Source organism: Cygnus olor, chromosome 15, assembly GCF_009769625.2.
Source record: "Cygnus olor isolate bCygOlo1 chromosome 15, bCygOlo1.pri.v2, whole genome shotgun sequence".
NCBI lineage: Eukaryota > Metazoa > Chordata > Aves > Anseriformes > Anatidae > Cygnus > Cygnus olor.
This window is the reverse complement of record NC_049183.1, coordinates 12374060-12400352: the sequence shown is the minus strand read 5'-3', so window position 1 is coordinate 12400352 and position 26293 is coordinate 12374060. Positions and strand designations below refer to the sequence as shown.

Here is a 26293-nt window from a genome sequence, read left to right as displayed (position 1 = left end):
TGGACGTGGGGACAGTACCGCAACAGGCCAAACCTAAATCCCTCGAAGATGAATAGATCCCGAGGTGCCTCCTCGTTCCAGGAAGGGCTACAGCTGAGAGTAAAAGAGAGGCACAGAGGTAATGAGATCCTGGGGAAGGACAGAGAAACGGAGAGTAAGAGATAGAGAGAACGAGCGGGAGTGGAATAGATAGGGAGAGCCTAGAGCCATGACAAATTCTCACCGGCTTCAATTACATGAGCCTGCTGGGCTATGAAATCCGCCAAAGGTCACTGGATTCCTGTCTTTGCAATTAAGAAACAAGCAGCTCTGCCGGCTCCACCCCACGGCCCCACTGTCTTGTTCCGCCCAGTTCCCCTGGGTCACACCGGGGATGGAAGACCCTTATCCCTCTCCTGTCGTGAGATTCACACAAAACCCATGAGCGCCGTGAAGGGGATGCTGGGTGGCACACAGGGCAGCGACACAGCCTTTCTGTTTTTTTCCAAGCATCCAGGTTGGCTGTTGAGCCAAGCAAGCAGAGAGCTGGTGCCAGGCCTGGTGCCAGCTGATGCATCCAACTGGATTCCTCCTGGACCTGTGCAGCTGGGAGAGGTTGCAAGCCCAGGGATGGTCAGGTCCCTGCCTGGTGGTTTTGGGATGCTGCAAGCCAGCAGCAGAGGTGCATGCAATCACAGGAGCCCTGCCCTGTCTGGAGCAGCCTTCCCGGCACAGGCCAGCAGCTGAGCCTGGGCTGCAAAAACCACTCAATAGCATTGACAGCATTGACAGGTTCCCCGAGCCCTGCGCCGGTGATGGTAACAAGCCTTGGATCGATTGCCCAAACTGCAGGCTGTGACCTACGGATGACCACCTCAGCGTTCGACTTACACCAAAACCCCAGCCCAGATGGTGGGATATATCCTAGGAAAACAGCCTAGCAAAGCATGCTGAGGGTAAATCCATACCAGGGCAGCTGTAGGTGATATCTGCTCCTCCAGCTTCCCGCACAGAAAACTTCACCTCCTAGAAAACCGCGCAGCAGGGTTGCAGCAAGACGAGGACCCTGAAAACCTTCTGCAAAGGTCCTGGCATTGCCGCCGCTGCCTGCTGACCCCGTGCCTGCCCAGGAGGGAAGCCCTGGCACCGGCGAGGACGTCACCACGGCAGACACAAGCAGCCGGCTGCGCGACGCTTCCTCTTTGTCTCTCTGCTCGGTGTAATGAATCCTGCCTCCCACTCAGAGCTGCTAAGTAAGAGAAGTTACTGTGAGTAATCCCCACTTTGGCATCTTCTGCTGTAATCGCAGAGAAATCACATTAGATTTTTTTTTTTCCTAGGACAAGGAGAAATTCATCAAATTGCAACCCAGGGAGAACACACAAGAGAGAGAGAAAGCCAACAACAACACACACGTACCCTGCAAAAATCCCAAAGTTGACATTTACATTTCAAACACTTATAACAGCTAAACAAATAACAGTAATTATATTATTTGCATACTTTGTTAAATAATTGTTTGTTAGGTAAAGGGAGCTTGTGTGTGTGTGCGTGAGGAGCGGATGCTTGCAGCCCCGGGGAGGCAGAGCAGCTGCTCCTTCCCTTCCCAGGTGCCCCATTTGTTGCACAAAAAAGTGACAAGCACCCCAAAGCGCCGGTCGGAGTGGGCTGCATTCTGATAGATGGGGGGTGCAGGTATGAGGTGGGCTCTGGAGGATGAGGATTGGGGTATGAGCCCTCCTGAGCTGCCCGGCAGCCCCATCACCTCCCCAATACGTGCTCCATCATGAGCACCAGCTCTCGCCATGGCAAAGCTCCCAAGATCCGAGCGCTAATTTAGGACTGCAGAAGTCCCTGAGAAGAAGGAGAATTTCCCCTTGCATCTGCAAGAGCATCTCGGCTTTTATCCCTTCCTGCTCAGCTCCTCAGGCAGACAGCTAATTGAAGGGTTTTACTTTCTTGCAGCCCAGCAAATGCCTTTTAATCTGCCCAGCTTTCCCCATGAATGGTTCTCTCCTGTCTATCCTCTCCTCTTCCCATTTTTTTTTTTCAATAGACCTGGATGACGTGAACTGGTGGAGAGAAGAGAAGCCTTCTGCCTCTCCTCACATGGCGGGGAAGGTGGAGCAGAGCCAGAGCCACCGGATCTTTTCACACCTGGCTGGAACCAGGTCAGGCAGCTAATGCCTTCCTCGGGCTCGGCAGCTACTTGTTGGAGGCAGACGAGCCCTGGTCACCCCCCCCCCCCCCCCGAGTGCTGGCAGGAGGAATCCCAGCCAGAGACATATGTGGGAGAAGGCAGAGAGGGACACACTGCCAGGGAAACCAAAACCAGAGAGTTCTGCTCCGTGCAAGGGAAAGAGAGACAGCTTTAATCGAGGCTTGATGACTTTGAAACTGTCCCTCGTACCCTCAATTAAGGCAGGAGATTTCATTAACCGTGGGAGCAAGTGCTCACGCCCTGCTGATGGGCACAGTTCCAGCTCCGGAGGTTAACGCTGTCCGTGTGGGTTCTTTACTCTGGCAGCACAGACGTGCCTGATTCCAACTTCAGCTCCACATCCCCTGTGCTGTGCAATTCCCCGAGCACTGTCAGGGAAGTTGTGGTCCCAGGGAGGTGCCTGGACACCCACTGCTGTGACCTGTGCTGCTCGTGCTTCTGTTGTACCACTGACAGCATCCCCTGGGGATGGGGAAGAGAAACGATGCTCTTCCCTCAAAGCATTTTCACTGGAAACATTTGTGTTTTTCTTTCAGACAAAACTTTCTCCTGATTTCTTTTTAAAGTTGAAAGAACATCAACCAGTTCAGCTCTGGTTCTTTCAAGTGGAAAGGAGAAATGTTCAGTTTTCTTTAATGACTCCTCTCTCCTTTCCCTCCCACTACCATGCTTTTTACTCAGAGTGAGAAAAAAAGGGAAACGAGAGGAGGAAAACTAACAAAAACAGAGGGAACTTTCTTTTTCATTAGATTTGAGTAACAAGTAACTGGAAACAATTTTTTTGTTTTATGTTTTATGAACGATTTTGAAGGATGCAAAAGCTTTATGCAAACTCTTTTATGTGGGTCAAAAAACCTTTTTGCCAGGATTAAAAAAAAAAAAGAAAAAGAAAAAGAAACTCTTAATGTGCGTGAAACAATGTGGCCCAGCTCTAAAAATAAGGGGTGAAAGCTTTGCCCCAGTGGCCTGCACATTGCTGCCCCCTTCTCCTGCTTCCATCCCGCAGCTGAAGCATGCACAGGGCACACCGTGCTGCACAAGCAGGGCTACACAAGGGTCAGGGTTGATTTACACTCACTTTGCACAAGTGCATACAGTGAAACTGTTGCAGGGTTGAAGGCTGAAGCCTTCTCTCCATGAGGACATCCCCCACCATGCAATCCCGGGCTCCTGCATCACTTAACAAGGAGTGCTCCGTGTCGTACCCCCCTGCTGATGCATCACCCCTGGCTTGCAGGGCAGAGCATCCTTTGTGCCAGACTCCGGTCCAATTTAGCCAGCCAAATGAGACGCTCATTAAAAAAAGTAATGAGCAGCCAAGGCAGTTTTTTGTAAGTTTTCTGATGAGGTCGACTTGCCAGGGAACGCAGTACTCAGCGTGAAGGTGGCGGCGGGGAGGGAGGAGATGCTGGCATCACGGCTCAACACAGCTCCTTAGCGCAGCAAGGAAAATAGAAAAGCTGAGAAAACACACATGTAGCACCTCCAGGAGAAGAGAGGGGATGCAACTGCAGGTCACCACCATGGCTCTGACCCTGACAAGAGCAGTGTCAGCCCCGAGCAGGGCTAAAAGGGTTGACCCCGCTCTCAGCTCCAGCCCCATCAGCTGGAGGGGATCTGGGCGATGTGAGCAGGGTCAAGGTAGCGGTCAGAGCCGTGCCTGCAGTGCACGATGTAGGGGGAGAGGCTGGCACGTGTCAGCCAGGGTGGGAAGCAGGCTCAGCTTAGGGCAAAAATTCGGAGAGAAATGAAATGCAATTCCTCTCATTAAGTGCAAAATAAAATCACGGAAATGGACAAATTTTGCTTCATAAGATACTTAACACTTCATTTTGCTTCATCTCTTTTTGAATACTTCTTATAAAACACAAAGGCTTTAAACAAAAGGTCATTAAGAGAGAAAAAAAACTAAGCTCTTCTTGCAAGAATGAAAAAGAAGGCATCTTGACATTTTTAACAAGTCTTTTTTGTCCTCTTTTCCAAAACGAAAATTAATCAACGCTGATTTGATTTCACACACAAAAGCCCCTTCCGTGGAGGTGGCATTTGCTGACGGAGAGCTGCTTTGACAAGGAAACTCCAGCCGGTTCCGCTGGAGGAGCACACAAAACGCAGCACACCGGTAGGGCACACGGGCGGCAGGCACACCGGTCTCCCAGGGTTCACAATAAATCCCAGCCTTTTTCTGGGTCAAGAAACTCGTAGCTGTCTGGAGGTTATGCTAACACACCGGGGTTTGAGGACTGATGTCGAGATCTGAGGAATTCCTGTTGCCCAGAATAGAAACAATGAAATTGTTCCAAGGCACCATTTATTCCCAGGTGCCTGGGAGCTGTCATTTCTGGGGAAGATGAACAATCTGAGGAGATCTAATATCTTCAGAAATAATTCAGGAAGACATTTTATTCAGCTCCCCCTGTGGATAAAGAGAGCAGACGCGACTCGCGTGAGGCAGAGGCAGGGTTGGACAGCGGGGACCTGACCACCAGCTCTCCCCAAACCCACTGTGGCCATGCAAAGTGCAAAGATGAAGGTTTCCAGCAGGTCTTCCTGAAGGCCACGTGTGGTCCACAGGGGCTGGGTGGAAGCAACGAGGACCCAGGGACATGGTCGCCACGGAGCTGGCAGGTATCCTTCAACAGTGGGATGCTGCTCCACAAGCAGAGCTGGATGTGCAAGGGTGGTCACGGACCAGCCTTGGGGAGACCAGAGCATGGAAGCACCCCAGGAGGAGAGACAGTGTGATTTGCTGGGTGAGGGGGATTGCTCCCCTCCACCACAACCGGTGTTGCTCTTGAGTGTCATCAGGGGGCTCCAGGTGGGCCCCTGCCCCATTTCCCCTAGTCACCAGGACAATTTTCATCCCTAATAATGGTTCAACCTGCTAAATCACAATGAGATAGCCCTCATTTGAATGCCTCCAGAGGCCTCAAATATTTGGCAAAATACAAGACTCTGCAGTCACTTGCCCCTGCCAGGACAGAGATGGATGCCACCGCCTCGTGTGCGCAGCGGCAACATCCTGCTCACCCTGGGGAACTTAGTGCTGGCAGCCCCGGAGAGCTGCCAGGGGACAAGACTTGCGCATGTTACAGGATCTGGAGATGTAAAATCTTCCTCAGTGTCCTCCATGCAACAGCAAGCTAACCAAAATCCTCTCCTCTGCTAGCAAGCATTGCACATCACTCCCATGGCTCTCAGAGACTAGCTCGCAGGGCTGATTTCCACACTTCCCTGCCTCTTGCTCCTTCAGCAGCACAAATCTCTCTTCTTCCCTGCTTAACACAGAGTCTCCTGCCTTAAAAAATGAATTCTGAGCCATTCAGGCTGTCAAGCTCTTTTCAAGCATCTGCTTGTGCTTGTTCCTGGGATTAAGCGTGACAGTTACCTGGGAGAGCATTACCACTTCGTCCTGCTCTGGTGGCAGGCGCTTGCCTGGGAGAGGGAGGACTGACACAGGGATTGCTTGTGCAGGGATAGTTCTGGTCCCCTTGCCTTGACCCCTCTGCTACTGTAGCATCTCTGCCCATCCCCAAAATGCCTACTTTTTCTTGCCTCTTTTCCCTGTAGGTTCTAGTGTGGCCTCAGGCAGAGGATGGGAGCTCCAGCCTGCTCTGGAGACCCCGTGCTGGCTTAGCCAAGTGGGATGCTAAAAGTCATATTTAATGGGAAAGAGACAGGGTGTGCCATAACACGGCTGACAACAGGAGGAGCAGAGACACTCAACCATAGCAAGGAAGGTGATGGTCAGAAAGTGGCAGCCAGATCAGTCAGCACTCCTCTCGGACCATAACCCTAGCAGTGACCACCTTTTCTTGGTAAGATTCCTCTTTGGGATGTAAAAAGCCCTAAAAAGTGCTTCCAATATGAGACAAAACCACACTGAGCCTGGGGACCAGAACCAGCCCTGCCTCCCTGCAGCAGCGCCCCAGCTCTGGGCAGCATCCTGCCCTGGCCTGCATTCACCTCCCTGCGCACGCCACATTAAATCATCTCGGGTCTCTATATCTATGTCAGGGAGCAGAAAAAAAATGGCAAGGGAAAAGCAAACAAAGCAAATGGGAAAAAGCTTAACAAAAACAGTGGCAAAGTCTTCCCACGCCACACTGTGCTTTCAAGTAAATGAGGCTAATTAACTAATTGCCTAAATTATTAGGGCTATTTTTACTCTTGTATGAAGGGTTGGCATTGCTGGCGATTTCTTAAGAGTCAGCAATGGACTCTCAACTTATCAGGAAGCTAACGAGGCAAATCCCCGGAGCGGGGAGCTGGAGGGCAGGGAAGCTGCTGGGCCAGCACGGGGCTCAGGGGGCCCCACTGCTGCAGGGAAGGAGCATCTGCAGCAAAACAACCCCCGTCGGGTGATGCTGCTCAATACAGAAGTGTGGTGCAATTTGCTGAAATCTCACTTGCGCCTGAGTCTGCCTCCCAGTAAAGGATTCCTTTGATAGCTAACCATCCCCTCTGCTCCATCCGTTTCTCATTGCAGCCCAGATGACAGAAGCTGATTTGGAGGAAGGGTTTCACACCCAGGCAAGAGAAGGGGAAGACTGATGGCTAAGGATGGAGGAAAGTGCCAGTCCTGAAGCCGTGCAGCTCTCGTGGACAGGTCCAGCATAATCCTGGATAACCTGGCAGCAAGTGGGGCAGGTGAGCAACTCGGTATCAGCAGTAAAACCTGCTTGAAAACGGTTTTTTGGCCACCAGGGATGCGCAACCAAGCTGCTGTCAAGGAGATACTACCCATCTGGAAAGCTGGAAAAGGTGGGGATGCAGTTGGGAGAGGGGACTTTGGTGGCTGAATTTGAAAGAGGATGGAGCTTGCTGGAGATGGTTTAGGACCTGACTGGGATTTCAACCTACAGAAGTGGCTGGCATCCACAGCATCACCGTGGAGTTATCACAGCCCAGTGCTGCCAGCTCTGGGCTCTTGAACCAGCAAAGAAACATCCTCACAGGGCAGGATGGAGCCTCTGTTCCTCTCCAGAAATCCACAGGCACCAGCTGAAGGACTGCGTGCTCGGTGCCCACCCAGGGATTCAGCCCATTTTCAAGCCTGGTTTCCCTGCTGTTGCCTTGGGGAGGGAAACAGCAGCGAGTTCAATGCTGTGTGTGCCGCTTCCAGAACTAATTGGGGTTTGCTGTGCTAGCACTGCCTGCTGCCTCCATAAAATGGGCCACAGCTAGCTAACCAAAACACAGGAGTCCCTCTCCCAGCAGGGAGCTAAAGGCAGTGCCATTTCTGATAGACACTAGCGGGACTCCCCAGCTGTATTTATTGAGAGGCACCCGTTCCTCTTGCTCCAGGGAGAGCAGCCACCACCACCTCACACATCAGCCCCCGTCATCTCTGGAATTAAATATATTCTTTGCAAATAGGGAACTGATGTCACATCCTCAAATTTTCCAGGCTATCCTCCACAAAAGGAAAGCACCAGCCCATCTGCCACAGCCCTGACCAACAGAATCTGGTGTTGCAGGAACTTCTGACTTCCAGCCTGAGAAAATGCTGTTTTCTTGTGTTTTCCTGTGTGTATGTTTTCTCCCAGAAGAAAACTAGATGTTTCCTCCTCTCCAGCTAAATGCCAACACCTTGGCTCCCTGGCAGGTGTTTCGGTTAACTCCATTCCCCCAGTCATCCCTGCTCATTTTTGCTGAAGAACTTATCCCCCTGGGGAACAAAGAGACAGACAGACCTGCTTTGCTGTAACAAACCTCACTTATCAGCTATAATCAGGTGACATTTCAAGCCTGGCTCTCTTCTCAACACTCAGGCACACAATGGCTTGGGCTGGCGAGTCTGATCCAGCCGTGCCACTGAGGACCAGGGCAGGAGAAAGTCCCCTCCTCGTCCTTCAGATGTGGGAGTGAGCTCCCTTCTGAGCTATCTCCACAATCATCTCTAATATTAGACCAACCACGGCTTGGTGTCAGTGAGTCCTAGAGATCCCCAGAGTGGGAGACCTCACGGCCTCTTTGGCCGCTTGTGCTGCACCACACATCTCTTTGTGCAGGACCATTCTGAACCTCCCTAGCTGCTCTCATGCCCACTGGCCCCCATTAGGCTGGCTGCCACTACTGATAAGAGTTTGGCTCTATCTCTTTTGCAAGGTCTGTCCAAGCAGCTGTAGTTATTTAATGCTGGCATCCACACCTGGATCCTGCTGGTCAACAGGATGCAGAGCCTTTGAATGCCCTGAAACGCTGGTCTGACACCGCTGGCGAAGGGAGTTTGGGCACCACATTAAACTACAAAGCAGGTTACAGACTTCCTTGGGCCATTTTCTGTCCAGAAACCTGTCCCCCTAACAGGGATCCCTGACCCTTCACAACTGTTTTGGTGAGGATCATTAAGATGATGAAGGTGGGCCAGATGGCAACCACTGCTGCACTCAGCAACGCATGAAGGACACCCCACAACTCAGCTAGCAAGGTAATATGTCTCACCGCAATCTTTTGATACCTTTGCCTTTCTATCTGCAGACTCTCTCCTCACCCTCTGGCCACCTTTTTTGCTGAAGACCTTGACTTGCATGGAGCTGGCTGGTTTTGCTGTTGAAAAATGCCACCATGTTGAGGTTTACCTGGTCCTGAGTGAAATCTCTGTTGGATCAAGAGCCTGGCCAAGAGTCTCGGGGCAGCTGAAGGGCTGAAGTTCAGACCCTATGGATTCTGTTTGCTCCTAAATGTTTCTGCAGCATCTGAGTCCTAAATTCCTAAATCAAATATTTTTGTTCTTTCCCAAGCAGTAATCCCAAAGCTACAAGATTCATGGCAAGGGGTGTCCCTCGACTTTACTACCTTTTGGATCATTCTCTTAGAAAAGAAAATTTCTACTGTTTTACCAGGGAAGTGCAGCTAACCATTGCCTCAGAGCTTTGTAAATATCGACCTAAACTATGGTCCCTGGGGTGATTTGTATAGAAACGTCACCACTTCTCGGGGCCACAGCCTTCCTGTGTGTGAAATGGAAAGAGCTCCATGCCTGCAATGTGTTTAGAGTTCCTTCAATACCTGGCACTGGCCATGCTGTATTATCCCCTGCCCCATCCTCTGAGACTAAACCTGGCGACCTGTCAAGGGGAATTATTCCAGATTACCGCTGCCCAGAAAAGAGCCTGCCAGGAAGATTTGCAAGTCACATCTCCCCACTCCCTGCCATTGCTCAGCAAGGATGAAACTCTGACTTTCCATCCTGGGATTAGCTGGCAACCCCAAACAAGGAACTGGCAGCCCATTTCTTGCTGCTTGCTCTCCTGGGACTGGCTCTGAGTGCTGCTCACTGCATATTGTACACACTGCATGTCCCCCATGAGGCACCACCACCCCTGCTGTTCCTGCAGACACCGCATGGCACATCCAGCACTGCCCGTCCCACCCACACCTGGGGGCCAGCAGGGTGATAATGGCAGGGCCTAAGTAAGGTCTGTCCTTCTGCAACATTTGCAGTCTGGTAGAATAGCATGGTTCCTCCTCATTCTCCCCATCCCCAGGCCTGTATGGCAGTGGAGACAGGGAGTGCTTTAGGAGGTTGGCGTTTCCTTACAGCAGGTCTTGCTGAAGGTGCTGGAAATGGCACATTTTCTTTAGGATTATGGAAGACACCACTCTGAGAGCCCAGAGAAGGGGCACTGCCTGAGCAAGCTCTGCTTGGAGGCGCAGACAGGAGGGCTGGGAGAGTCCACGAGCCAGGCCCAAGCATCTGAGATACTTGGGGCAGGGACTGGCGCTGGTGACACTGGGGTAGATTATTTATTCACCTCAACCATGCCAGCACCACCTGAGAGAGCAGGACATCAAATCCAATGCTATGCAGCCTCTCTCCAGAGAGGAAAAATCCCTTGGATACTGCAAAGGTTTCCTGGGAATACCCCGCTGGTGAACAAGGGCATTCCCCAGGAGATCTGTGCGCACACAGGTATGTAATGCAACCCTTTAAACATGCACTCAGTAAGAGAAGTGTTAGCTGATTAAATCTCCCATAAACCTGCAGGAAGTGGGAATATATCCGCCTCATCGGAGCTGTGAAACATATTCACCTGTTGCAGGAATTAATCCTTCCTTCCTTTTTTTTTTTTTTTTAAACTAACAGAGAGGCAGAACTGTGCACATGGAAATCCTGCCTGAAATGAATCCCCGATAAAGAGGAAGCCAAGTTAAAAGGTGAGTTTCACTGCTCACCAAGGCTTTGGGTTTTTAAAGGGTCTCTCGTAGAATTACTGCATTAGCAAGCTATTACAGGCAAGGATATCAAACTGCTATGCACAGCAAGAAAAAGCATGGCGCATTTGAGATGGGAAAGAAATGCATAGAAAAATGAGGCAGAAGAGAGCAAGAAGGGGAGAGAGGAGAAGCAGAGATGTACAGAGGGAAGGGAGGCTGATAAATGATAGAACAGATAGTGAAAGGGGGTGAAGAAGAAAGCAATGAGCAGTAGGGTAAGGAGAAAAAAAAGGTAAAAAGAGGAAGAGAAAGGGAAAGAAGAGTGAAATGAGGGCAAAGACCATCTCATCATTTTGCAATTCCACCCTGGTGGAGAGGAAAATTGATGTCTGGAGCTTTTTTTTTTATGGCCAACCTCCTGGGCATGGGACAAAAGACAAGTTATTACCCAACCCTGGGTCAGGTCTGTAGCCTGCCAACTGCTTAGACACAATCAGAGAGCCCACGAGAGCCATAAATCAAAGGGGCCAAAGAGATCACAGGGAGCCTAGGACCAGGCACGGAACAGCAGCAAGCTCAGCAAATGCAACATAATCACAGGAGAGGAGAGCGCCCAGGAGCGATACAGGCTGAAAAGGAGTACCCAGCCCAAAAGGGCTTTGCTCATTGCTTCTTCATGCCATTCCTAAAGACAGCACTCCCCCAGAGATGCAATTCCCGCTGCATTTCCTCCTGATTTCTCTTCCTATTGATTTTCAAGCTCTGAATACCATTTATTTTTGCTTGCTTGATTCACTCATTCATTGAATAAAGGCATCATCACTATTATTATTATTATCCCCGTCATCGGGCTCCTCATCACACATTATATTATTTGCATTGCAGAGCTGGAAGATTTCAGGTTGAGGCAGGAAATTTGTGTGAGTTGTTATTACTGCAATCAGATGAAGTGAGAATTGGATCGGCAAAGGCTGCCAGAGTGCAGCGTTCCCAGCAGGACACAGAGGCTCTGCCCAATCAGGCCGAGCTGCAGTTTTATTGCGCGGGTCCTGCCAGCAATTTCGGACTTGTCTTGCGTGTCCCATCTCCCTCCCATCCCACCAGCCACCCCCATTGGCTCCCAGCAGAGAATGGGGAACGCATCGGTACAGGAGGGCAAGGAATCAGAAAAGACTTGGCGAGATTGCACATTTTCTGCCTTGCTGATGGTATTTATTAGAAAACAGAAAATAGCTATTTTACCATCTGCCTTGTAAAAAAAAAAAAAAAATCCTCATTAAATTAATGGAATGTGCAGCTGCTGAACAGAGTGTTCCTCTCCCCACCACCTCCCTAGCTGCCCAGCACTTGCTGGAGCAGGGAATTGGGCTGCCAAAAAGTAGCCAAGGCTAACTTGGGCTTGTGCAGTGGACAAGGATAGAGACAGGCAGCCTGCCTCCTATCTCAGGGCCCTTGCTCGTGGTCCTACAGGAGCCCTGTTGTCACACGTGGGGTGGAAGGACCGCCTTGCTTGTTGTGTCACGTTCCTAAGAATGTGATCCAGACTTCAGATTCAGGAGGTCGGAGCTGCCTATCACCCTACACTGAGCATGTCAGTATTTTGGGACACGCAATGTCCTAATTTCCTTGCCTCAGCCATCTCAATTGATGCAAGCTGCTCAAATCACCTCTACCATCCATCTCTTTGTGTCCAAGTTTGATCTGAGTTGGTGTTTGCCCCATGGAGATGCTCAGCTGAGAGTGGAAAAAACAAGAAGGTCTCAAGACTGGCTGACTGTACAGGCTGCCCCTAAGACCCTGCACAGAACAGACCAAAATTCATGAACTGAATCCTTTCTGAACCCCACTGAGACAGGAGCACCACAAACCAGTGGTCCTGGATGATTTGAATGACGTTCACAGAGATGGGAAAACTGCAACCAGTTTAATGCCAGTATTATCAATTCATTTTTAACTGGCGTAGGACAGCACTGAAAGGCTTTAAGTGAACCTTTTCTTCCAAAATCTGGTGGAGCATGAGGAGTATTTGATAGAGGAGTGGTTGTCAAAACCCCCTATCACTTGCAGCGTTGAGGAGCAGGTCCACCAATTCATAACTCCGAGAGCTCCCAGAGGTACCAGCTGCCACAACACATTGCCTTAGCTAATCAACTTACTGCTTCGCTGCCTCATCACAAGCAATACCATTTGTTTTAGGACAAATAAAGCCCTTTCTTAGATGTCTCAGGATCACTGCAGTATAAACCACATGTGCATTTCCTGCTGTTAACACCAGGGAGCTCCCAGCGCTTGCACTGCTCCTCAGAAGGTGCAAACCCTCCTTTGTGTCCTCTCCTCCTCTTCCTAAGAGGCTTTTCTATATAAATTTTTGACCTACAGGACTCTTTTTATTTTCATGTCTTTCATAGTAACTTTTTTTCCCTTAAATTTGCTCCTTTAGAGGCATTGGGTGACAGCTGGCCTGGGGACATGGGCCCAGCTGTGCTGAGGTTGCTTCCACCACATCCGTGGAGGACGCAGGAGGCGATGGCCTCCTGGTTTTCAGCACACAAAGACAAGTTACAGGCCTACAGCCCGCACAATCACTTCATGCCAAAATAAATCCTGACATAACAAATCCTAATACCGCCAAAGAAACTATTACAGTCAGTCACAGAAATAATCCACGTTGAAAACGGGTGAAAATACCTCCTCCCGGTGGAATAACACGGCTCCGGAGGATCCGTTCCAGTCAGGGACGATCATTTCACATTCACCCAACAGATGGGGGCAGCTCCAAAAAGCCAATGCTTTTTGCCAAAATCCCCTCTGCTTAAGTGAGGTTTTTGTCACAGTCCCACCAAAGATGCGCTTTTAAAACCAATGACCAAGAACAAAAGGGAGGACCATGAAAGGCAGAGATCAAATCGAAGCCCAGAAGGACATCCTGGCTGCCAGTTACTCCGTCACCTTGGGCCCTGTTGATCTCTAATGAGCAGCAGTTAGGGCAGAACACCAACCTAATTGCTTCACTAATATGAGGTCCATGGTTCTCAGACTTTAATGGCAAAATTGCTGAGATCCTTTGCCTATGTTGCCCACGGTCTTGGGAATCATTAGCAGAACCGTGTTGGCATGTGGCCAACACTGCCCGGTGGGTGCTGGTGTGGGCTGTAGGGGCTTTGCACACACGGGTCCCATGGCACGGCTGCTGGCACAAACATGCGTGGGGCACACCAGCCCTGGGGGTGCAGCCTGCACCCAGCAACCTGGCAGCCAAAAGACATGATGGGGTACTGAAAATTAGAGGCAGGCTCCCCCTACCCAGGGGAAAAAAAAAAAAAAGTTTTTGCTTTCTTAGCAAAAAACTTTTTTTTTTTTTTAAATACATTCCTTCAATTAAAACTTGAAGTCCACCACAGAAAATTCTGATAAAAACAATGACACTTTATGAAGCTGCCCCTGGGAAAGTCATACTATTGGAAGATGAGCCACGGGCACCGTGAAAGCACCTCTGTGCATGCAGGATGTTTGAGGAGGACACTCGCCTTCTACAGAACATGTCACAAACACGTGTGACTTTGGGATGTTTGTTTCTCAGGCATTTGCCCTCCCCACATGCGGTGTCTGCAGCATGTGGGGCTGATGCAGGTCCAGGAGAAGGCCAAGGAGAGGTGGCATGGTTGTAGGTGGTTAGGAGAAAGTACAGCACGAATGTGGCCACAGTGTGTTTGCACAGCTCAGCACGTGGGGCTCTGGCTACAGCTGTTGTTATTTTTGAGGTATTTTGTGCCTGTATTTCTCAGAGCTGCTCGTGCACAGGTCCACTGCCACCCACTTCCCACAGAGAGAAACAAGACAGCAAATGAAGGACCTAATCCTCCAGGTCTGCTCTTAGGCCAGCAAACAGGTGAGGAGCTGCTGCTTTTTGATGCCACGGGTCTCATCTCGGCACTGTTTCTGCAGCTCCATCCCCGTCATACAGGAGCCCTCTGTTCGCACCGACAAACCCAAACATCTCCGGATGATTAAAGGAAGTGCAGCCTTTTAAATTGCTCTGATTGGGGTTGATGGCTGCCTGGAGCTGGACACTGCTTTAATGAGGTGTGAAAATCTCCCTGCTGCAACCAGTCCTTCCTGGCTGAGAAAAACAAGGAGGAAGACAGAGGGGAAAACACCCTCCTCTGGCAGGGTACCTTCCTTACGGTGCCTGAATTCAGGCAACTCCAGGCCACATGTGCACGGTCCCATCCTCGCCCTCCACCAAACACCTTTTTCAGAAGCTCTCCTTGGCAAGATTTCACCTTTCCATGGTGGAGGGGAAGAGCTCCAAAACAAAGGATGCCTTTCCTAATGCTCAGACAGGGCTAAACAGAAGCACAGGGGGAGGCCGGAGGTGTCCTGTGGCAAGTGACCCTCAATGTGACATTGACAGCTCTTAATTCCTAAGCCCGCTTTGGAAGGATTTCAGCAGATCCTATTTAATCGCCACAGCCTCCTCGGCTCAGGGCAGCAGTCTGCCTTCTCCTCCCGGCTCTCTCCAAGAACTGGCCGGCTGCCACGTTCCCATCCTGGGAAGCACCAGCAGAGCCACCCTCGGCTCGTTTACCAGCACACAACTCAGATCTCGTTTGCCTAATTTGCAGGAGGACTCCCCCTTGCTAATGAGGGGCACTGCTTCCTGCAGGTGCACCCCAAGCTCCCCACAATCAGGCCATGCACAGCATTAAATATTTGAGTGCTTGTCAAAACACTGTAACAGTTTGGTTTTTTTTTTTGCCTTGTTCCATTAGCTTCATTTCCAAAGGCCACCACTGGAACTACTGAACATTTATTTCTATTGAACCCAGCTTAGAAGTTATGATGTGAGAAACTGGGAGACAGGACAGTATGTTCTGTGGTGCTGGCTGCTCCCCACTGCTGCTCAGCTGAGACACGCCAGCCTTTGAAACATCATTTTTATTCCCACCTTACAAAAACTAAAATAAAAAGAGATTGATTATTCCGCTGCTTGATTTGCTTTGCTGGCTAAATGAGTTAGCAAAATACCAGGGAGGTGGCTTCCCCAGGCAAGTTTTGGGGCTGCCAGCTTGGATGTGGTTCGTGCATCCTCGCTGCATGAGCTGCATTTTTAAGGTGATTTTCCTGCTGCTAGAGAAGCATGTACCCAAATCTCCCTCCCTCCCCGGCTATGTCTGAGCAGTACCACATTATATTATGAATATTAGACAACAGCAGTACAGGAAGCCAGCACAGACAGCAGTCTGGGAAAGAGCAGAGGCTGCAGACCCCAGGTTTGCTTTGGGTTCACAGCATCACAAAGCAGAGCAAGAGGGAGGTGCACAGGGCAGGGGATACCTGCAGTCCCCCAGGGACACCAGAGGGATGACCCACACACAGCCTTTGGCCGTGGGCTCAGCTCCCCATAAGCAAACCCCCAGATTTGCAGGATGGAGCTGGGCTTGCTGCAGGACAAGAGAAGGGACTGCTAGTGGCAGCCCTGCAGTCCCCATCCACACACTCTTGGGGAAAAAAATAAAAAAGGGAAAATCTAAAGCAATTTTAAAGGCTTCCCTGCATTTTTATCCCTCCCTCTCTATTTAAAGAGATGTGAGAGCCCAGGAATTTCAGCCCTGCTGCCTGGATGCTCCAAAAAGTTGTAATCTCGGGCAGTGACATCATAGGCTGTTGTCATGGGGATGTCACAAACTCAGCACTGTGACTTCAGCAGGATGGGCACAAGGGAGGCAGAGCTTCCCAGCCACTGGTGTCTCTGGCAATTAGCAAACTGGCACAGGAAGCGAGGACGAGACGCAGGATAGGAACATAAAACCATTTGGTAAGTATGATCTATCGGAAAGTATTCCCTGATGAGAGGGGGCCTCCTTAATGGATCCTGTGCTCTTAAGTAAATGGAGAAAGGCAGAGAATAAAATAGAAATTATAGTGATTTGTTTTATTGTGCATTTCATTGAGTAATTAAGAGGATAATTGGAAGTGGGAACATTAGAAGGCGTTACGCTCAGCCCTTGCCTTGCTCTGAAGGACTGAGCTATTGAACATGCAGCAGTGCCCGATGCTTCCTAACACTAAACGCGGGGCTCCCCAGCACGAGGGGGCTCACAGCACATGGGATGTGCTGCAGAACAAGCAGTCATGTATAAAATAGGAAGGAAGGGGGTGGAAGAGCATCTCCCCAGGGCTCAGCAGGGTGCTGGAGCTCTCCCAGGACATACAGGCTGCAGGGAGCAAAGCCCTCCTCTGCACATCACTGGGCTCATGGTGCCAGGCTCCAGCAGGTCTGCATGAGTGTTTAAGTACAGGGGAAAGCTGAAGTTAGCCCTGGCCATGGAGAACCTTCTTGCCATGGAGAAACACGGGTGATGGAGCTCCAGCAGGGCAGTGGGTGCCACCAGCCCACGAACAGGGCTCTGCAGACAAATGGTGAGGAGCTGGGAAGCCAGCTGAAACCTCAGCACAAGTTACCTGGGGCCAGGGGAGCAGCTCTGCCACCTACACCTTCTTATAACTAACTCCTCCTTTTACCTCCTGATCCTTCTCATTGGAAAACACAAGTACCTGTGCCACTGCTCCAGGCTCCAAGAGACCTCAGTGGTCTCAGCTCAACCTAAGCTGCCTCGCCAAGATACCCCAGCTCCTCCTGCAGATGAGGAAGCCCTAGGGCCAACACACATTCATGAAAGACCCGCTCGAACAGTGAAATCCACAGCTCCTGCCCAGTTTAGCCACTGGCATGGCCATGCTCCAGCACAGCTGTCAGGACACCAGGTCCCACCATGGGTTTCCTCCCCACATTGCACACCAGAGACCCCAACCTTTCCACACAACCATCTCCCAAGAGGCCCCAGGTGGAAGACAGCCCCAGCAAGAGCAATCTGTCCACCACAAGTCCCTGCAGGAGACAAACACAAGCACACTGAGGGAGAAGTGCAGATTGGAGTGACCAACACCGTGAAAAGAAAGGGCTGCAGTGGAGGCAGTGAGTCTCACTGCTCACTGGTGTTAACACCAGGAACACAAGGGGATAAGAAGGCTAACTGATGTTATTGCCTCTAACCACTTGCTCTGGAGACAAAACAAGAAAGCCATCAACACAAAAGGGTGTCAGAGAGAAACCCCCACCTACACCACAGCACTGACCAGTTGCCAAAAATTACCCAGCTTCTAGGCCCTTGTTTGTTCTGGGACCACACCACTTATTTAGGAAAGTCCAGCAGTACTTTAAACAGAGTTTAAAGCTACCCTGTGTGACTGAAAACCCCTTTTTCCTCCTTAAGAAGATGGCTGTAAGGACTTGTTGTGGTTTAGCCCGGCTGGCAGTCAAACACCACACAGCCATTCGCTCACCCTCCCCCCTCCCTCTCCGGGATGGGGGAGAGAAACGGGAAAGTGAAGTCTGTGAGTTGAGATAAAGACAGTTTATTAAGACAGGGAAAAGAACAACAACAACAACAACAACAATAATAGTATTAATAGTAATAATGCGTACGAAGTAAGTGATGCACAATGCAATTGCTCACCACCCGTTGACCGATGCCCAGCCTATCCCTGAGCAGCTGGCCCCCCCCTCCACCCCGGCTAGCCACCCCTATATATTGTTCAGCATGACGTCAGATGGTATGGAATACCCCTTTGGCCAGTTTGGGTCAGCTGTCCTGGGTCTGTCCCCTCCCAGCTCCTGCTACATCCCTAGCCTGCTCGCTAGCAGGACAGAGAGAGGCTGAAAAGTCCTTGGCTTGGTGTAAGCACTGCTCTACAACAATTAAAACATCAGCATGTTATCAGCGCTCTTCTCATTCTAATCCAAAACATAGCACCCTGACAGCTACTAGGAGGAAAATTAACTCTGTCCTAACTGAAACCAGGACAGGACTGTAATCCAGTTACCACACCAGGCTGGCCTTCTGGGGACAGCAGCTTTGTCAGGGCTCAGCTCAATGGTGTCAGACAGCCACAAACCCAAAATGTAGAAAGCCACCAGCCTCCCACCAGTATTGCTGCTCCCCTCCAGCCTCCCCCTGCCCAGCAGCTGCCCAGGGAGCAATCCCAGCCCCTTTAGCACAACGTAAAACCAGTGGGGTTTGGGGCACACTGCTGTCCTCACAGGCATTGCAGCAGCCTGTTGGGAGAGACAAGTGCTCAGCACATCCCTAAATCAAGGCTCCCGTTTGAAGTGCGTGGATCAAGGCTGGATTAGCAGAGCCTGGTAGGAGTGCCTAGCTCTACTCCCACGCCAAAAAGGCTGCTCAGCAGCAGCAGCCAACACGACTTCATCCTGCTCAGCCATTCCTGCAAGCCCTGAGAAGCTGCCACAGCACCGAGGAAGGGGCAGTTTCATAGATGATGTTAGGCTTGGTTCTGGGAGGGGTAATTGCAGAGCTTTTGCTCTGCTTTCCAGCAATGCTACAGGGAGGGGAGGCAGAACTGCCCTAGCTCTGTTAGGTGAGTTTGACAGACTTCCACGGGGTAGATGAAAACCAACGACAAACGTAAGAAAAAAATGCCACCATCCGCCTGGTCAGAAAGATCCTGCAGATCCCAGAGCCACTGGGTGCACAGCAGGTCCCAAACAACTTATTCATGGCTTGGGACAAGTTGAAAGAAACACTTCCGAGATACCCCTCTTGCAAAAGTCTTATTTCTCCCCCTCCAGTCCATGCAACAAGCAGGTTGAGTGCAATACAAGCAGGGAACAGAGGATGAACACCACGTCCAGCCCTACCTGGAGGTGCATCCTTCCCTTCTCACCAAGCAGCCGGGAGGACGTTGCTGTCCCTCGGTAATTTTCCAACATCCTGTGCTGAAGGTGGATTTATGCACCGATCATGGGTGGAGCTGTTGATAAAAGTGCAGAGAAACAGGATTTTACTGCAAGGTTTAGGGCTACATCTCTCCCAGCTTTGTATCATCAGGAGGTTGTTTTTAAACCCTTTTTGTATGATTGCCCAAGTTTTTGGTTCAAAGCTTTAAAAATAAATTGCAGATCATCTTTTATCTACTATGCATGACATAGCTAGAATCATTACGTGGCCTAAATGGATATTTTAGGAGGGACCCGGGTTCAAGCCATCCCAAGTTTAACGGGGAGTCAGGAGGATGAAGGTGATTTGCAAATAATGTGCTGTGCTGATTTCACCCGAACTCAAGGGGAGAAGCAGTGAATACTTGTCATTCTTTGTAAGAAATTGAACAACAGAGAAATTGAGTTCAATGGTAAAAATAATATATAGAAAAAAAATCAAGAGAAATCCGCAGCAGACCCATTTCCTCCTGCTCGAGGGGAATGTCCCAGCACTGCAATGAGACCTCGCCTCAGCAAGCAGCTGCTGCTCGGGCACCGGGGACAAATAGAGCTGCTGTACTTGTCCTGAGAGCACATTTCTAACCGAGAACTGCGGGCATTTCTCATGCTCAACATCAGCCACTTCTTCCTTATGCAGTTTAGAAGACAACTTTTCCCTTTTTGCACTGCAAACACCTTCTCCCGTGAGGACAGAGCTCTGATATTGGTCTGCAGCACTGCACCTCCGTGGTAAATTGCCTATTGATGACTTTGTGGCTAATACGTACAATGAGAAGCCGAGGAGCTAATATAATGCAATTTTCCATGTTTACTGCATTACAGTGGTTGAATCTGCTGATTAGTTCCTATTTTTCTTGCCATCTCTTCCTCAGCATCCCTTTTCTTTTGGCCCTGCTTATCTGCATACGGAGTCATTTATCTGTACGGCTGGTGTAACAGCAACCAGGGCCAAAGCTCTCATTTCTCTTCCCTTTTCAAATTTAATCTTACAGACCTCAATCTTTGTGATACTGCTATTATTTTGTCTGTATCTGATCTAACAGTAACGAGCCATTATTTTTTTTTTCTTAAAAAAAAAGAAAAATGGAAAAAAACTAATCCGAGCAAAAAGATAATGATGGCTGTGGCACTAATGATCCTTGGCACATCTCCTTGCAATGAATCCGGTGCTAAAACAGAGCGCGTTTGTTTCCCTTCTCTCTACATAGCAGCAAGGCTGACCCCTCATGCTCAGGCAGCTCCCCCCCAATAAACAACGCTGCCCTGATCTCCCGGGGGATTCAGCACACTGCCAACCATCTCAGCAGCCCTCCTCGTTGTCCTAACTTTATTTACCCAAATAGTGGGAAAACAACTCAAGTGGAGCCAGGCACTCTCCAGCAACATGACGGCAACAGGCTTCTTTAGTTTGGTTCCCCTGGAAGCTAGGGAAGCATCTCCCTCCTGATGGTTATTAACTGAAAAGGAGGGAAGGGAGATTTCCTACAAAAGCAATATCACAGTGCTTCTCACCACTGTTCCCCAAATCTTTTCCTTAGATCTTGCAGCAAGGGATTTTGCCCCCCAGCTTCCTCAGTGCTCCCAGTTCTGGGCAGACTCTCCCATCTGCACAGACCACCCACTAAAGCACCAAGGTATGCTGTTCCACACGCACAGACCCCATCCACCAGCAGGATTTGCCTAGGAGAGGGCAAATCTGGGAACCCTTCTCCTCCCAGCTCCCTTTTCCTGCACCCAAGCAGCCAGAGGTTTAGCAAGCAGCAAGCACACACTCCCTCCACTCCTCTGGTGCCTGCAGCCTGCACTGCCATTGCGTGGTCTCACTCTGTGCTGCGCTCTTTACCTCTGCCTGCAGCCCAGACACCTTCACACACCCTCCTCTTTGCCCTAGGAGTGTTATAAATAAATCCCAGGGCCACTCCTGCCCTTGGTCTCAGTGATACAAGCAGGAACTCAGAGCAGCTTCAAAGGCACACGGCCCTGGCAGGACACAGGATCCGGCCTGTCCCCCTGCTAGGATTTACACAGGTGAAACTGACAGAAATCAAACAGCCTTTGCCCACACAACCTCAGACCAAACCCACAAGGGACCTGGTTTTGGGAACCTTTTGCTCACATCCATGTGGAGCTCTCTGAACTCCACTGGCACCAGGGGATGCTGGGCACTCCTTGGTCTAGCTATAACACAGCATGCTGTATGTTGATTAATAATGAAAGATGAAGATTAGAAAGAGCATTATTAATTTTAAAGCTACTAATAATCATGAGCTGTCCCTCACTTCACCCTGCAAGCCTCAAAGCTTGAATGAAAGAGCAAATTCCAGCTCTGAGCATCTCTAACAGAGGCTGCTGCGATCCAGAGCCCAGCTCATGGCCACAGGCATTTTCTGCAGCTGGTAAGGAACCTCAAAGATCTTCTGCTGTGAACAACCATAAAAAGCCAAGGATAGCAGAAAAATAGCTCTGATCTATGCCTTTGGGAAGGAGGACTCGCACCAACCTCCCAGCTCTGCTATACCAAATTGTCTCCTTGCATCCTGGGCTGTACCCGTGTTGTCACCCTGAGAGCCCAGGTTTGCACAGAGACCTCTGTCACAGCAGTCATTAGACAGTGATGACCCATTTTAGCAGTAAGGGAAGGTCTGCATTTCCTGAAAATGCTCATTGATCTCTTCCTTCCAGGGAAAATCCAGTTATTTTCAGTCTCATGGGAGCACAAGCCAAGCAAAAGTCACTAGAGTCCCTTCAGCAACGAGCTCCCATGGGGCAGGGCTGCCCCTGCAGCCAGATAGCTCAGCTCAGCTCCCACAGGCAGCATGTGCTACCATCAGAGGTGCTCCATCAGCAAGGGGAGGATGAATTGGGAGAGAAGCCATCTCTGCTCCAAAACCAGCAGCATCTCCGCAGCACAGGCAGAGCAGGCAGCCAAAAACCCCAGCAAAAGCTCAGGGTAGCAGAAGGGCAGAGCATCCTTTGTGCACCACAAGTAATATTTCCTTGCAAGATCTGGCACAAATGGCATTGGTGGTGAATCAATTCTCTGTTGTATTTTACGTGGCAAAATTGGGCGGGGGGGAAGGCATTTTATGGAGAAACTCAAAGAGACCCTCCTTTGAAAATAAGCTCTTTTGGGTACAGTCATCCCTTTCTTTTTGGAAAAGGGAGGGAGGCACAAGAGGATGAAGGAGCTGCTGAAATCCAGATGGATCTGCCTGCAAATTCTGGAGCATAACTCAGATCTCAGGAACCAACAACCAGGACCAAGACCTACATGTAAAGACAGATTAAACACCACTGTCCTCAGGATGGAGATGTGCTTCAAGGCATCTACCCAGCCTCCTGCCCACCAGCCCCGTGCCATGCCAGCACTGCAGACCAGGCAGCAAGGAGCTGCATTTGCTTACCCCGATCTCTCCTAAGCATCCAAAGGCCTGGTTCCTCAGCCGAGTGCTAATTCTCACCCTCTTTCAGCCCAGCTTTTTTTGCAGCTTCTCTACAAATCCAGAATACATTTGAGAGATCAGCACAATGTTTAGTGAGAAAATCGCATGCTACATTTCCGCTTGGCATGACTTTGAAATGGTTAAGCTGTTAGGCCCTGAAAGGGAAGTTTTAAGAATACAGTGGGGAAAAAGAAGCCAAAAACAAAAATAAACCAACTGTGGCAAAAATTAGAGCATGAAAAAAAAATATTTTGATAGATCCCTTTTTCCACAGGAACAGGACACACAGGCTGCTGCTTTCCAACGCCAGGATCTCTGCAGCACCGTTGCACTTGGATTTCCATTAACAACAGCAGGGAAAAACAACAAATTGAAAACCAACACTAGCACAGAAAGTTTTTCTAAGCCAGAATCAAACCTCCGATAAATCTCTAAGCCGTGGCCATTTGCTCATCTTGCTCTCCCCCACCAAGGGGATGCTGTGGGGCTGGCAGGTGCTGGTCGGCACACCAGGGCTTGTGTCAGGACTGGCAATGGCTCAGGTGGTGACACTCTTGCTCCTTTTTGGAAAGGTTTATCTGGAAAATGTGGATGCAAACCTTGCGTCAGCCCATGGCTGACCTTCATGCAACAACCCCAGGCCCTCCAAGGGTGGTTGAGTTCAGCCTGGGGTGTCAAGAGCCCTCTCCACCCTCACCCCAGCCAGCCTTCTTTGCACAATCGTGTGACAGTCGTGGTCCTTGTGACACATAGATCCCCCGCAACTCCACACTGCCTTTGCTCCTGTGAAAAATGACTGGCTTATTTACTCAGCCAAAGGACACTTCTCCAATCACAACAGCTGATTTTTATTTTTTTTAAATCATAGGATGTAATGCAATGTTGGATCAAGAGACATCCAAGATCCCATACACATGACATCATCTATGGCTGTTCCATAAAGCAGTAGGGCAATGAAAGCACCAGTGGCACTCATCTGCTGCCTTTAGGTCCACATGAGCAGCAGGGACAGACAAGCACTCTTTTCTCCCCCACCCAGCCTCCTCTGGGTCACTGTGAAGTGTTTACTGTTCAAAGAGCTCTTGGAAGAGAGCTCTCTCCCCTGGGATGGTTTGATCTCAGACATCAGGTTAGGGCACCCACAGAGGTAATGCTGGGGAAAACCTTGTTTTCCAGCATGTTCACACCTGGGCGCATCTCTGCAGAAGTCAAACGTGTCCTGATATAGGCACCTCCTCTGCAGCTCTGCACATTGACCCAGCTTCAGCTGGGAATGAAGATGAATAAAGAGATCTGCTTGCAATAAACTCCAGAAACCCCCTTTTAGCCTTGAACTGAGCTGTCATTCCTGGGATGCAGACACCATTCACCCCACCACCCTGTCCCCCATCTCCTGGGCTCTGTACCCATACATGCACTCCTCCCTCCCACAATCACCTTCCTCTACAGTCTTCAGATTGCAATTCCTCCAAAAAAGTTCTCAAGCCCTGGTTGCTGTAAGCAGAGAATCCCACACCTGAAGCACTGACAAAAGCCTGTGATTTTATTTTTATTGCAAAACCAACGCTGCCACTGCCCCCCTCCTTGGTGCTCAGCCCTTCTCCAATAACAACCAGCATCTCTGCAGCTGTCGCCTGCTCCTGGATCACAGCGTGGCTACACAAACAGGTCACAAGATGGAATAGAGCACGCGGCAACCTGCAGAGGACTTGGCCCGAGAGCAGCACGATAAATAATTACGTTATTGCAAGTCAAGGGGCAGAGTGTTTCCACTGATAGCAACCTTGCAAGGGGAGAGAGAAGGGGGGTTTATTTACTCTGCACTGGCGTTCATACTGAGCATTGCTCCCATGGTGCTGCCTCCAGGAGCTCCTGCTCCCTGTCCCTGTGGCCATTCAGCCACCCCAGCCCCTTCCGAGGAGCAGTCCTGCTCATGGTCTGCATGCACCCAGCCTCCAGTGTATTTGAGCTCTGATCTCCCACCAGCCTTTTGGGATTTCAACCTTCCTCCACCCTATTTCCAAGTAGGATTCGTGGGAGGCTGGTGCTGGATCTTCAGGAAGTATCTTACAGCTCACAAAACAATACCTAAATAAGCCCACGCCTCCTCCTTCCCTCATCTAAGTGCCACATTAACAGGTGCTGAGTCTCTCTAAAGAAATTGGAGCTTCTGTGCGAGCATCCCCACTGCAGCCCAGCAAAACAAAACGACAGGAGGGAAAATGAATCGGATCAATGGAGGAGCTCTCCTGCCCCGGGTGCCTCCTCGCTGGGTGGCCAGAAGGACAGCACAGGGGCTCCATGCCAGCAGCCCGGTGAACACCTGACTTTATCATGAAGGATGCTGAGAAGGTGCCGAAGGAAGAAGGGGATTTTTTTTTTCCCTCCTTCCTTTTGATTTAAACTCTTCTGCTGGCACTGGCTCCTGGACATGTATTTCTCCATGCTCAGCTGCTGCTGAGTGTGATAATATAGAAGCACAGAACCAATCGTTTGCTGTCTGGGGCTCTCCTGTAGATCAGCAGCACGATGAGGAAGAGGCTTATTTGCATTGCTGTCACCTGGTATTTGCAGCAGGATGCCAGGAGCACAGAACAGCCATGGTAAGAGGTGTCTGATTTAACCTTCACACCACACCCCTTCCCCATGCACTGCCCATCACAGACCAGCATCAAGTCCTCCCTTCCAGCCCTCTGTGCCATCCCATGATGGAAAGGCCATAGGGAGCAGCTTGTGGCTGCTCAGAGAGCAGCCAGGGCAAGGTCCCTGTCACTGTCCCCAAGATGGGAAGGTCCCTGTGACACTGCTCCAGTCACCATGGTGCAGAGCAGCCCTTCGGCTCCTCCCAGACACAGGGGGCTGAAGACCTTGCTGTGGAGCTGGGGAATGCCAGGAGAGCCTGGAAGATGAGCAGTTGTGTTATCTCACATCCACTGTCAGGAATGAGAGAGCACAACCCAACACAAGTGTCCTCTGTTGGCTTCAAGGGCACCGACCCACTGAAATTCCCAGTGATTTAGGGCTTCTGTTCACCCTGTTATCACAGCTGTGGCACCAACAAAAGTTTTCCAAGCAAGCCCAGCAGCTCCCTGGGACCATCAGCACGGCTGTCACCTGGCCAGTGCTCCTGGAGCAGAGCATGGAAGAGCAATGAGGGATTTTAGCTATTTATGAATTAGAGGAGTGGCTTACATATTTTAACAGGAAGATGAAGGAGATTTTGCTCAGAACAAGGGCTTTCTTCATTTTTTTTCCCTAAATTGCTTTCCCAATCATTACTTTTTGCCACAGTGAACAACCAGGCAATTCCATCATGTTCCCTTGGACATACCATGACAGACAGCTAATGCTATCAGTTAAGTCTTGTCCCTCTCAATCTCCATTACATAGGAAGAGCAAATTTATTATGATGCATATGTCATTACACACCAATGCCTTTCCATTATCATATAACTGGATACCCCCAAGCTTCATAATTTGCAGCATAATAGTAATTTTTAAAGAGCCATTGGTAATCAATAGCACTCAGCATCCTGTCAGGAGCATTTACAAAACAAATAACACTGATCTCAAACAACTTTACAGGAGGGATATTTAATCCCTGCGAACTGCATTATATGATGGATAAGCAAGGAATACTAGACTATGTATCATGTATTTTCCTGGATTAAATATCACTTCCAT

The 26293-nt window shown here is 50.0% G+C and overlaps 1 long non-coding RNA gene across 1 annotated transcript in view; it reads right to left on the bottom strand.

The window, feature by feature from the left end:
- Nucleotides 1–26293, bottom strand: part of LOC121078219 — a 61474-nt gene that overhangs the window by 21559 nt on the left and 13622 nt on the right. The window contains exon 2 of the long non-coding RNA XR_005824497.1: nt 19086–19198. This is a non-coding gene — a long non-coding RNA (uncharacterized LOC121078219). The remainder of the gene's footprint in view (nt 1–19085; nt 19199–26293) is intronic.